Below are 12,875 nucleotides of genomic sequence, written 5' to 3'. Positions count from 1 at the left end.
GACATAGATGAGGTCTCCTACTGAAAACTGGGAAAGTCACGAAAAGTTTCTGGAAGGGAAGACAACTGAGCTGAAAATTCTGTAATGAACAAAGTTAACCAAAGAAAGGATTGGATCAGGGAATGATATCTGGAGTGGAGACAGAAGGAGGGATGGATTAGTAAATCAGGAGGAAAGGAGTTCTAGTGGAGGAAACAGAAGCAAGGCGAGTTCGGAAGACCTCAAATTGCTGTGCCTGTGTGATTACGGAGCGAACTGCCGTGGCCAGTAAGACAGCTGAGGAAGAGAAGACAGCCGAGAGCTGACCCTGTGGGGCTCGGGAGGCCTTGGTGTGGAGGAAGTTTCATGCCAAGCTGAAGGTTATCAGGAGCCAGTAAAAAATTTCATTTGGAGGAGGAACGTGATCTTGCTTGTTTTCAAAGATCACGCTGTCCTTTAAATGAACTGTGACCCAAGGATAGTGGAATTTAGGGCTGAGCTGGGGACAAGCAGTGGGAAAAATCTTAACATGGCATTTAAAGAGAAATATACTTTTTTAAAAAAAGATTTTATTTATTTATTTGACAGACGGAGATGGTAAGTAGGCAGAGAAACAGGCAGAGAGAGAGGGGGAAGCAGGCTCCCTGCTGAACAGAAAGCTGGATGATGGGCTCCATCCCAGAACCCTGGGATCACAACCCGAAGGCAGAGGCCTTAACCCACTGAGCCACCCAGGTGCCCTGAAAAAGCTGCTTTTCACTCCTCTTTTATCTATTATTTAGCTTAGGATCTTCAAATTTGTATATACATATGTTTAAGAAAAATAAATTCACATTATCATTAATATTTTTAGAAAAACCCTTTTTTTTTTCCTTAGAAGGGAATAAATCTAAGCCAGAGATGGGAAAGAAGATTTTGCTTAAGATCCTCAGTCTTTTCTTTTCTTTTTAAGATTTTGGTTTTAAGTAACCTCTATACCCAATGTGAGGCTCAAACCTACAACCCTGAGATCAAGACTCACATGTTCTACCGACTGAGCCAGCCAGGTGCCCCAAGATCCTCAGTCTTTCTAATAAAATGATTGCTGCTGCAGCCTAGGAGAAATGAGCTATTTGAACCTGATGTGGGAGAATTGATTGACTATCCTGTGTCTTTCGGGTCTAGGAGGTGCATTGAGGTGTTTATATATTAAGTGCAGTCAAGTTGGTAGACGGTCAGGTTGTACTAGTTTCTTGATCAACAGGTGCTGCGTTTAGTGTCTAGACCTAATTCAAATGGAAACATTTCCTTCATCCCTTAAATCTTGGCTAACCTTCATTGATAATTGTATTAAAAGGATCATAAAAGCAGGTAATACCTACATAATCAGCAAACTGACCATTTAAAAGTCCATTCAGTGACTCTGGCTTTCTTACATTAGCACACTCAATGTCTTTTTTTCTTTTTTTAAGATTTTATTTATTTATTTGACAGACAGATCACAAGTAGGCAAAGAGGCAGGCAGAGAGAGAGGAGGAAGCAGGCTCCCCGCTGAGCAGAGAACCTGATGCGGGGCTTGATCCCAGGACCCTGAGATCATGACCTGAGCTGAAGGCAGAGGCCTTAACCCACTGAGCCACCCAAGTGCCCCAGCACACTCAATGTCTTGCTGAGTGTTCTGAATTGGCCATCAGAACAATACCAAGTTGTTCGTTTATCAAGTACACATGACCCAAGTCTATAGTTTTGATTTCCAGCACTAGCTCATCAAATACAAAATTCATCAATCAACTGAAATATGGTGGTCATAGAAAACATTCATTATGTTTTTGGTTAGTCGGTACATAATTTTCTCTTCCTAACAGCATCTTCATTTTCTCTGAGTAATTTACCTTTCCCTCCTTATGTGTCATCTCGGAAGGCTTGGAACTGGGTCACCCTTTCCTCTTGCTAAGGAAGCTAACAGGGCTTTGGAGACTCTTTCCGGTAGATTTCTCTCACTGCTCTGTTGGGGGAATGAAGGTACGTTTGTGGTCTAATCTGAGCTCATCAATTCTCCCTTCCAGAGTTTTGGATTCCAGGAGAGGCACACGCTGGTGGAAGGGAGAGCTGGAAAAGAATAATTTCAGCATCAGTGTTAGGTAAGAGCTATTCCTTCCAACGCCTGCTCTAGCTCACACATTCTCATCTGTGCCAAGCCAGTTATTCAACATGCCCTTTCAGTCTCTGGGCCCCTCATATAGTTTTGGTCAAATCACTTTTGCTTGGATCAGTTGTATGTGTTTTCTGTTGCTTATTATCAAAGAATCCTAAATGCTAGATTGGTAATGAATAATTTGCTTTTCACAGAAACTGACATACTTCACTCGTGACTCACACAAACTCTAACAGTATGCTTCTGAAATATAGAGAAACCAGCAGGTATTAACTCTACTTTAAACAGAAGCAGCTAAAGTACTAAGAAATTTTGTATTTGGTTTACATCATGAAGCTCATCAGAAGCAGAATTAAAAATAAAATAGAGACCTATTGGCTCCTAACTCTGACAATAATTAGTGGCATGACCTTGACTAAGTTACTTAACCTCTTTTGGCTCCAGTTTCTTCAACTGTAAAATTAGAGGATTGGGTCAGATGATCTCTAAGCCTTCTCCGTCCCCTAAGAACATTTGGTTTCTCATCTGGGGCTCTTTTCTAAAGACTTCTGCTCCATGGTTGGAGACGCTAATCTGTGGACAGAATATATTAGTAGCTGATATACAGTGTTCCTAATAAAATATATTTTAATCATCTGTGAAAGCAAAATATGAGACAGATTTCTTATTTGTTTTTCCATAGGTTCTGTGGCTATCTCTCCCTAATAGCAAAACTTTCCTTCTTTTCCCAAATAGAAAACATCCAGAATGTTTATTGTCACTTAAACATTTACTCTAAATGTTTAGAAATATCCTAAATTTTTTTTTAATTTTTAATTTTTTATAAACATATATTTTTATCCCCAGGGGTACAGGTCTGTGAATCACCAGGTTTACACACTTCACAGCACTCACCAAAGCACATACCCTCCCCAATGTCCATAATCCCACTCCCTTCTCCCAAACCCCCTCCCCCCAGCAACCCTCAGTTTGTTTTGTGGGATTAAGAGTCACTTATGGTTTGTCTCCCTCCCAATCCCATCTTGTTTCATATCCTAAATTTTTATTGTCAATGGGAAAGTCAGTGAACTTATCAGAACCCAAACTGAGAACTTTTGGCTTTGCCCAGTGGTGTATTTATATGCTTAAAGCCATTAAACATATCAGGAGACAAAAATACGTTGGAGTCAACATTTCACTAATGTTCTTACATAGGTTATTTCCCTATTTCTGAGAGACATCAACCTCATGCTTACCATCCTAATACTAGAATTATGGTTTTGTAAATCTCAACTTGGTGAGTACTTTGTTTCATCATTTTGTCCAACCAATACTTTAAAAAGCATATACTCCAAAAAGAAAATCCTACAGTGTCCATTTGTGCACGATTACCAGTGTCTGTTTATTCCTGTCCCCAATAAGAAAAGTGAAGCAAATGAAAAAAGTAAGCGAAGTACAATTGCAAAATGGGAGTATTTAATTGGAAAATTGTTATCAGACATTTGATAATCTGTGTCACTCATAAAATGATGAAAGCACAAATGAAAGCTTTCAAATGGCTTTTGATATCATATTCCTCTGATGTTTTGAAGCTCTGGGTTGAGGAATGAATGTCTTCTAATTAAAAAAGAAATAACATCATGAATTGATTTTCTCATTCTTGATGATAATACCCAGAAAAGTTTAAGCAAATCCTATATAAACAAAAAAGGTCCTGAATTATACTTAGAAATTTATATTTTTTAAAACTGAGTCTAAACTATGTTATTTTTAAAATTAAAAAGTTAATAATTTTCATTTTATTAATTTGGGTTTGTTTTTTCAGAAAAAGCACAGGTTAACACATATATACATGTGTACCTAGACATCTTTATGTACCATGCATGCATACATACACACAATATGGAAATTCATATTATGAGAAGAGTTAATCCTGTTGATAAACAGTTAACCATCTGAATCATGTGTAACTGCCACCAATGTCCACCACAAGGCAGCTATTAAAATTTCAGAAAGTGATTTAAGGAAAGCAGACAATGTCCTGCTTATCACTTTTCACATCCAATGCCACAAAATAAAAAGAAAGTTTACACATATGTTCTGTATCATTATAGTTGGTTTCAAGTAACAGAAAGCCCCAATCCCAAAGTCATTTCCTGGGGTGAGAACAATTGATTCAGTAGTTTACAGAACTGAAAATTCTAGATATAAACAGAGCTATGGACAAAGCTCTGTCCAAGGCTCACAGCTCACAGCTTGTAATCAGGACTAGCTTCTTCTTCTTTGTTTATAGGTGATGCTTTTCGGGTTGGCTCGTGGTTTAAAAGGGCTTGCCAGTAGTTCTGAATCCACATGCTTATATATTTAGATCCAGAGGTAAAGAAGACAAATCTTTTCCAGAATGCCCACTAAAAATACCACTGTGACTTGGTGGCTCTAACTAGGTAACATCAAGAATGTAGAGGTCTGGGGCACCTGGGTAGCTTAGTGGGTTAAAGTCTTTGCCTTTGGCTCAGGTCATGATCCCAGGGTATTCAGATCGAGCCCCACATCAGGCTCTCTGCTCAGCAGGGAACCTCCTTCCCTTCTTCTCTCTGCCTGCCTCTCTGCCTGCTTGTGATCTATGTCTGTCAAATAAATAAATAAAATCTTTTTTTTTTTTTTAAAGATTTTATTTATTTGACAGACAGAAATCACAAGTAGACAGAGAGGCAGGCAGAGAGAGGGGAGGAAGCAGGCTCCCCGCTGAGCAGAGAGCCCGATGTGGGACTCGATCCCAGGACGCTGGGATCATGACCCGAGCCGAAGGCAGCGGCTTAACCCACTGAGCCACCCAGGCGCCCCAAATAAATAAAATCTTAAAAAAAAAAAAAAAAAAAGAATGTAGAGGTCTGATCGGCATGATGTGGATCATTTGCCTTCTCCCTAAGCTGAGGGTGGAGGTGGGCATTCACTTCAATGAAAGTACACTGAATGGTGGGAAGGGGTAAATTAAACAGAAGAGTGAACAGATGCTAGAAAAGGAGCAACAAAAAAATCTACCTTTCTCCCAACCATGATGTTATCTTTCTCTGCATGAAAATATGGGGTTTCCAAAGCTTGGTCCTCATCATACTATTTTAGGCTCTTCTATCTTATTTGAGGAACACATTCACTTTCAGTCCTCCGGTACAGTGTCCCTCCCCCCGCTTTACACACAGTTTTTATTTTCTGTGGTTTCAGTTACCTGAGGCCAATCACAGTCTGGAAACAGATGACCCCTCTTCTGAGAGATCATCAGGCCAATAGTAGCCTAATGTTATATCACAGTGTGTACACCATTCACCTCATGTCACCTCTTCATGCAGGCGTTTTACTGTCTCACATCATCACAAGATGAAGAAATACCCAGGCAACAACTTTTAAAGTTTGGTTAGATATCCTAATGCCTTCACAGTGTAATTCCAGGAAGGATATTTAACCAAACTTTAAAAATTGTTGTCTGGACCTAAAGACAAATGCAGATTGGAAGTAAAGGGGTGGAAAAGTATTATCATGCAGATGGAAGTGCAAAGAAAGCTGGGGTAGCAGTACTTATATTGGAAAAATAGGCTCTAAGACAAAGACTATATTAAGAGACAAAGAAAGGCACTACATAATCATACAGGGAACAATCCAATGAAAAGATATAACAATTATAAATATTATGCACCCAACATGGGAGCACCCAAATACATAAAGTAGCTATTAACAAACAAAGGAAGTAATTGATTGTAGTAATACGATAATAGTACGGACTTTAACACCCCACTTACGTTGATGGGTAGGTCACCCAAACAGAAAATCAACAAGGAAATAGTAGCTTTGAGTGACACTCTGGACCAGATGGAGCTAACAGATATAGTTAGAACATTCTACCCTAAAACAGCAGAAAACACATTCTTCTCAATTGTACATGGAACATTCGTCAGAATAAATCATGTATTAGGCCACAAAACAAGTGTCAACAAATTTAAAAAGATTGAAGTCACAATAGGCATCTTTTCCAACCACAATGCTAGGAAACTAGAAACAACCACAGGAAAAAGTCTGGAAAGAAGAAAATACATGGAGGCTAACTAATATGCTACCAAACAACAAATGGGTGAACTAAGAAATCAAAAAAGAAATTAAAAAATACAGAGACAAATTAAAATGAAAATACAAGTCCAAAATATTTTGGATATAGCAAAAGCTGAAAGTTTATAGCAATATAGGCCTACCTCAAGAAGCAAGAAAAATCTCAAACAAACAACCTAAACTTACACTTAACAGAGGTAGAAAAAGAATAAACAAAACCCAAAACCAGTAGAAGGAAAGAAATAATAAAGATTAGAGCAGAAACAAATTAAATCAAAACAAATAAACCAAAAACCACAATAGAACAGATAAATGAGAACAGAAGCTGGTTATTTGAAAAGATCAACAAAACTGATAAACCATTAGCCAAACTCATTAAAAGAGAGAGAGAGAGAGAGAGGACTCAAATAAGCAAAATCAGAACTGAATGAGGAGAAATAACAACCAACACCACAGAAATACAAAGGATTGTAACAGAATTTTATGAAAAATTATACAATTGCCAACAAATTGGACAATAGAAGAAATAGATAAATTCCTAGAAACATATGACTTTTCAAAAACCGACTGCAAAAGAAATAGAAAATCTGAACTGACCAATTGCCAGCAATAAAATTGAATCCGTAATCAAAAAACTCCCAAAAACAAAAGTCTAGGACCAGACGACCTCACTTGTGAATTCTACCAAACATTTGAGGAAGAGTTAATACCTATTCTTCTTAAACTATTTTTTAAAAAAGGAAAATAGCTTTCAAATTCATTCCATGAGGCCAGCATTTCTGTGGTACCAAACCAGATAAAGACACCATTAAAAAGGAACACTCTAGGCCAGTGTTTCTGATGAACAAAGATGCAAAACTGCTCAACAAAATATTAGCAAACTGAATCCAACAATATTTAAAAAAAAAAATCATTCACCATGATCAAGTGGGATTATTCCTGGGATGCAAGGGCGGTCTGATATTTGCAAGTCAATCAGTGTGATACATCACATCAGTAAGAGAAAAGATAAACATCATATTATCATATCAATAGATGCAATATATGACAAAGTACAACATCCATTCATGATAAAAACCCTCAACAAAATAAGTTTAGTGGAAATATACCTCAATGTAATAAAGCCCATAAGTGAAAACCCACAGCTAACATCATACTCAATGGAGAAAAACTGAGAGCTTGTCCCCTAAGATCAGGAGCAAGACAAGAATGACCACTCTCACTACTTGTATTCAAAGCAGTACTGGAAGTTTTAGCCACAGCAATCGGGCAACAGAAGGAAATAAAAATAATCCAAATTTGTAAGGAAGAAGTAAAACTTTCCCTATTTGCAGAGGACACGCTATGCTCTACAGAAAGCCCTAAAGACTACACCAAAAAAACTATTAGAACTGATAAATGAATTCAGTAAAGTCACAGGATAAAAAATTAATATATAGAAATCTGTTGCATTTCTGTACAGTAATAATGAAGTAGCATAAATAGAGATTAAGAAAACACCATTTATAATTGCACCAAAAAGAATAAGATACCTAGAAATAAACTTATACAAGGAGGTGAAAGACCTATACTCTGAAAATTATAAAACATTGGTAAATTGAAGATGGCACCAAAAAAAGGGACAGATATTTTATGGTCATGGATTTAGAGAACGTACATTGTTAAAATATCCATAGTATCCAAAGCCATTTACTGATTTAATGCAATTTCTATCACAATACCAATAGCAATTTTCACAGAACTGTAACGAATAATCCTACAATTTGGATGGGACCACAAAAGACTCCAAATAGCCAAAGCAGTTATGATAAAGAACAAAACAAGAGGAATCACAATCCCAGATTTCAAGATATATCACAAAGCTATAGTGGAACAGAATAGAGAGCCTAGAAATAAATCCATAATTATATAGTCAGTTAATCTACAACAGAAGAGGTAAGAATATGCAATGAGAAAAAGACTGTCTCTTCAACAAATGGTGATTGGAAAACTGGAGAGTTACACCCAAGAGAATGAAAGTGGACCACTTTTTTACACCATACAAAATAAATTTAAAATGAATTAAAGACCTAAAAGTGAGACCTGATACCATAAAAGCCCTAGAAGAGAACAAAGACAGTAATTTCTTTGCCAGTGGCCATAGCAATGGCTTTCTTTACAGATATGTTTCCCAAGGTATGGGGAACAAAAGCAAAAATAAACTCCTGGGAATATAACAAAATAAAAGGCTTTTTCACACCTACTGAATGGGAGAAGACATTTGCAAATCACATATCCAATAAGAGGTTAATATCTGAAAATATATAAAGAACTTATACAAGTCAAAACACACACACACACACACACTCCAATTTAGAAATGGGCAGAAGATACAGACATTTCTCCAAAGAAGACCTACAGATGGCCAATAGACACATGAAAAGGTATTCAGTGTCACTTATCATCAGGGAAATGCAAATCAAAAGCAAAATAAAATGTCCCCTCACAGCTGTCAGAATGGTTAAAATAAAAAATACAAGAAACAACAAATGTTGGTAAGGATGTGGAGAAAAAGGAATTCTCTAGCACTGTGGTGGGAATGCAAAAGGGTGCAGCCGCTGTGGAAAACAGTATGGAGGTTTCTCAAAAGAGTTAAAAATAGAATTACCATATGATCCAGTAATTCCACTACTGAATATTTAACCAAAGAATACAAAAACACTAACTTGAAGAGATATATGCACCCCTATGTTTATTATAACATCAGTAGATGAAAGGATAAAAAATAAGTGGTGTGTAGTTATATATATATATATATGTATATATATATATATACGCACACACATATATATGTATATAATATACTATACACACACACGGTGGAATATTATTCAGCTATAAAAAGAATAAAATCTTGCCATTTGTGACAACATGGATAGATCTAGAGGGTATAATTCTAAGTGAATAAGTCAGTCAAAGAGAGATAAATACCACGTGATTTTATTCACGTGTGGAATTTAAGAATCAAAGCAAACGAACAATGAAAAAAAAAAAAGACTAATGAAATCAGCTCAGGTCATGATCTCAGGGTCCTGGATCGAGCCCTGCATCTCTGCATCTGGCTCTCCGCTCAGCAGGGAGCCTGTCTCCTCCTCTCTCCCTGCCTACTGGTAATCTCTGTTTGTCAAATAAATGAATCAAATCTTAAAAAAAAAAAAAATTGTTGAATCACTATATTGTACACGTGAAACTAATATTACACTGTATGTTAAATATACCGGAATTTTAACAAATAAATAAATAAATTGACCAGATGTTGGTCTCTATCAAGACCTGATAAAGTATCTTTATTTTGATTTTTAAATCAAACAGTACAGCAATCCTATCACTCTGTTTAGATGAATAGAAATAAACATTAAAGTAAGAATTAAAAAAACAAATCGTTGGTCTGGCTCTTTCGTCACCTTGCAAACACGTCTACAAAGAGTGCAGGTGAATGTGTGTGCCCAGGCATATCCTTAGAGTAGGCTTGAATAAAAGGCACGTATGTTTTCAGAATTATAGCTATGACATATTAGAAAGTACTGTAAGCCTTTCCTTACATGTTATCAGAGAAGAGCAGTTCATTATTCTTCATCTGAATTTGAAGGCGATGACAGTTTTTATTAAGCCCAGTCATAAACCGCATCTGAAAAATAAAACTTCCTTTTGATTAAAACAACCCGAACAAAAGCCTGCTGTTCTTCGAAGTATTCTGTTCAGAGCCTCAGTCCCTACAAGTCTACTGGCTACAAAGCAACATGTGGCAATCACTCGGGAGAGGTTGCCCGCTATCCCCTTGACTAAGCACATTTCTCTCGGCATCCTTCATTCCACCATTAAACCAGAAGAGAAAGAAAATACTGATTCCGTGCCTCCTCCACTAAAATGTGGGAATTAAATGACAGCTAAGGCCATTCAGAAATGAGTAAAGTCCCCTTCTTGACTGATGTCATAATCAACATGAGTGCCACATGGATTTGCCATTTAAATATTAAGAAATGAAATTGCAAAACCATTTCCTAAAAGAAAATGTGGGTGCTAATTTACGTGGTTCTGTGTGGGAAGTTCATTCTGAGCACACACAAAAGGGAGAAGCCATAATGACAAAGAATAGGACATGTAAGTACCTTAAGTAAACAGAGGCGTGCAGACACACACACTACTGCTTCTGGGCATTAAAAAGCCATTAAAAAAACAACAGCAACAACAAAGATGGGGCGCCTGGGTGGCTCAATGGGTTAGGACCTCTGCCTTTGGCTCAGGTCGTGGTCCGGGCGTCCTGGGATGGAGCCCTGCATTGGGCTCCCTGCTTGGCGGGGAGCCTGCTTCTCCCCCCCACCCCCGCTCTCTGCCTACTTGTGATCTCTGTCTATCAAATAAATAAATAAAATCTTAAAAAAAAAAAAACAAAGAAAAACTGGGAAATATTAAAAATTAGCAACAGACAATACGTTAATATTTTCAACTATAAAGAGCTCTTGTGAACCAATGGAAATAAGACAAACATCTTGCAAATTGGATGTTCATAAAAGGAAAGTGAAATGACCAACGGAAACCAATGAAAATATTACTAATAATTCAATTTAAAACAGAAAGATACAAATTTTTCATAAAAACTGACAAAAATGCCCAAAGAAGATTCTCAATGTTAGTGTGAAAATCGTGTATTCTCAGACACTAGTGAGCAGCTTGTTGATATGCACCAAAAGCCTTAACCGTGTGCATAAATCCATGACACAGCCCTTCCCTGTCCATAAATTCATCACAAAGATGTCTGCCAGAATAGAAATAGAAATCAAAACACTGTTGATGAGTCTGAACCAAACTGACCAAATAGAAGTTTTTTGATATGGACTTTTATATTATTATTGAAAATTATGTTGAATAACTTTTAGTTACTTATTTTTATTTATTTCACGTATTTTGTGCATGCTATTGCTAGATAGCTTAAAAAGAAACTGACAAATACATTTGATCCTGACACAGGCTGTGAAGTGAGGCAGTTAGTATAATTATCCTTATTTTGCAGATGAGAAAACTAAATCCCCGAGCAATTATTGACAGGTCCAAGATCAAAGAGCAGGTACACGGTAGGGGTGGTCCACCTGACAATGTAATATTCTTTGAAATGTTGATGCTCTATTTATGTTTTGGCTGGTAGCATTTTTTTTAGATTTTATTTTATGATTTATTTGACAAAGAGGGAGAGAGCACAAGCAGGGGAAGTGGTAGAGAGAAAGGGAGAAGCGAAGCAGGCTCCCTGCTGAGCAGGGAGTCCGATGATGGGCTGGATCCCTGGACCCTGGGATCACGACCTGAGCCGAAGACAGACACTTAACCGAGTGTCTGTTAACTGAGCCACCTAGGTTCCACAACTCATAACGTGTTTTAATTCCTGGAATTTTAGTGTCTAAGTTAGGTTGACAGAATATGATGTAATAAACTACATTTCTTCCTACCTGTGTCCTTCTGAGCAAGAGCTGCATTTCAGTAAGTATCATTCTATGAGGGCACAAGTAGAACAAAATCAGCCTTGGGAGTATTTCACCGTAAAAGCCACTTGGAGGATAGGTTGACCCCGTGTTACATCATCCTTGCAATAGTGCCCGTTCAGAATAAATCTCTTCCTCTCTGAAAGATTTTCTGGTATATACAGATAAAGCAGTCCCTTTCAGTACTCCCATAGTACATCTATACATACATCCCTCCTCCCCGCTGCTTTGAGTGCTAGCTCATGCTCTGAGCCAAAGAACTGAGAGCCCAGCAGACTGCTTTGCACATCCTTGGCCAGCGAGTTTTAGCGCAAATTCTCTTGGCCAGTAACCATTCTAAAGTGCTATTCAGAACTGACTGTTCTGTACCATGAATGATTACATATTGCTCTGACCTCCATTGCCACCATGCATTTTATCTTTGGCCAGGAGTTTTGACACACCTCACGCTGATAAAGGATAAACAAATGTTATAGTGCCAGCTCTGTCCCCAAAGTAACCCAAGATGAGAAACTCTGTGGATATTACAACAAAAGGATCCATGCGGACAATGGGTGGGGATGTGCATGGGATGGGGCAGAGCTTGAGGTAGAGAAAACAGATGGCAGAGACGATGAAGGACTGACAGTAATTCATTGACATTATGAGGGACAGCATAAACATCACTGCAACCCGTGAAGTTTACCCAGAATTGGTTGGATGGGGAGAGGAGCGTTATGACTTCAGGAACATTGAGAGAAAAGGAAAACTAGTTGCTAAGTTAGGATGATTAAAGCATACACTGATTTGGTTTCTCTTCCATTTCCCATTTCTGTTTTCTTGACCAAATCCATTCCCTAATCTCATTTCTAAATAGTGCGTCGGGTTTTTTTGGTATTGAAAAGTGGAAATCAAACTCAAATATTTTCATCAACTTAACTTTAGATGACTCTTAGTCCATTAAAGGCCTAAGGATAAAGCCCTAGTTTAGTGCAGATTGACTTCTGTTACTGATCAGGCTAATGAGTGGGAGAAGCTTCTTTATCTCATTTAGTTACAAGTCACAGGCTAAGCAGGATGGCTTCAAGAGGTGATACTCCAGGGTGGTGCTCCTCAAACTTCTGTTCCTCAGAATCAATCCCTAAAGTGTTATGAAAGGACCACAGTTAAGGAAGTCTCCTCTGGCTCAAAAA

Source organism: Mustela nigripes, chromosome 8 (assembly GCF_022355385.1).
Source record: "Mustela nigripes isolate SB6536 chromosome 8, MUSNIG.SB6536, whole genome shotgun sequence".
NCBI classification, from domain to species: domain Eukaryota; kingdom Metazoa; phylum Chordata; class Mammalia; order Carnivora; family Mustelidae; genus Mustela; species Mustela nigripes.
Note: the sequence above shows the minus strand (reverse complement) of the source record.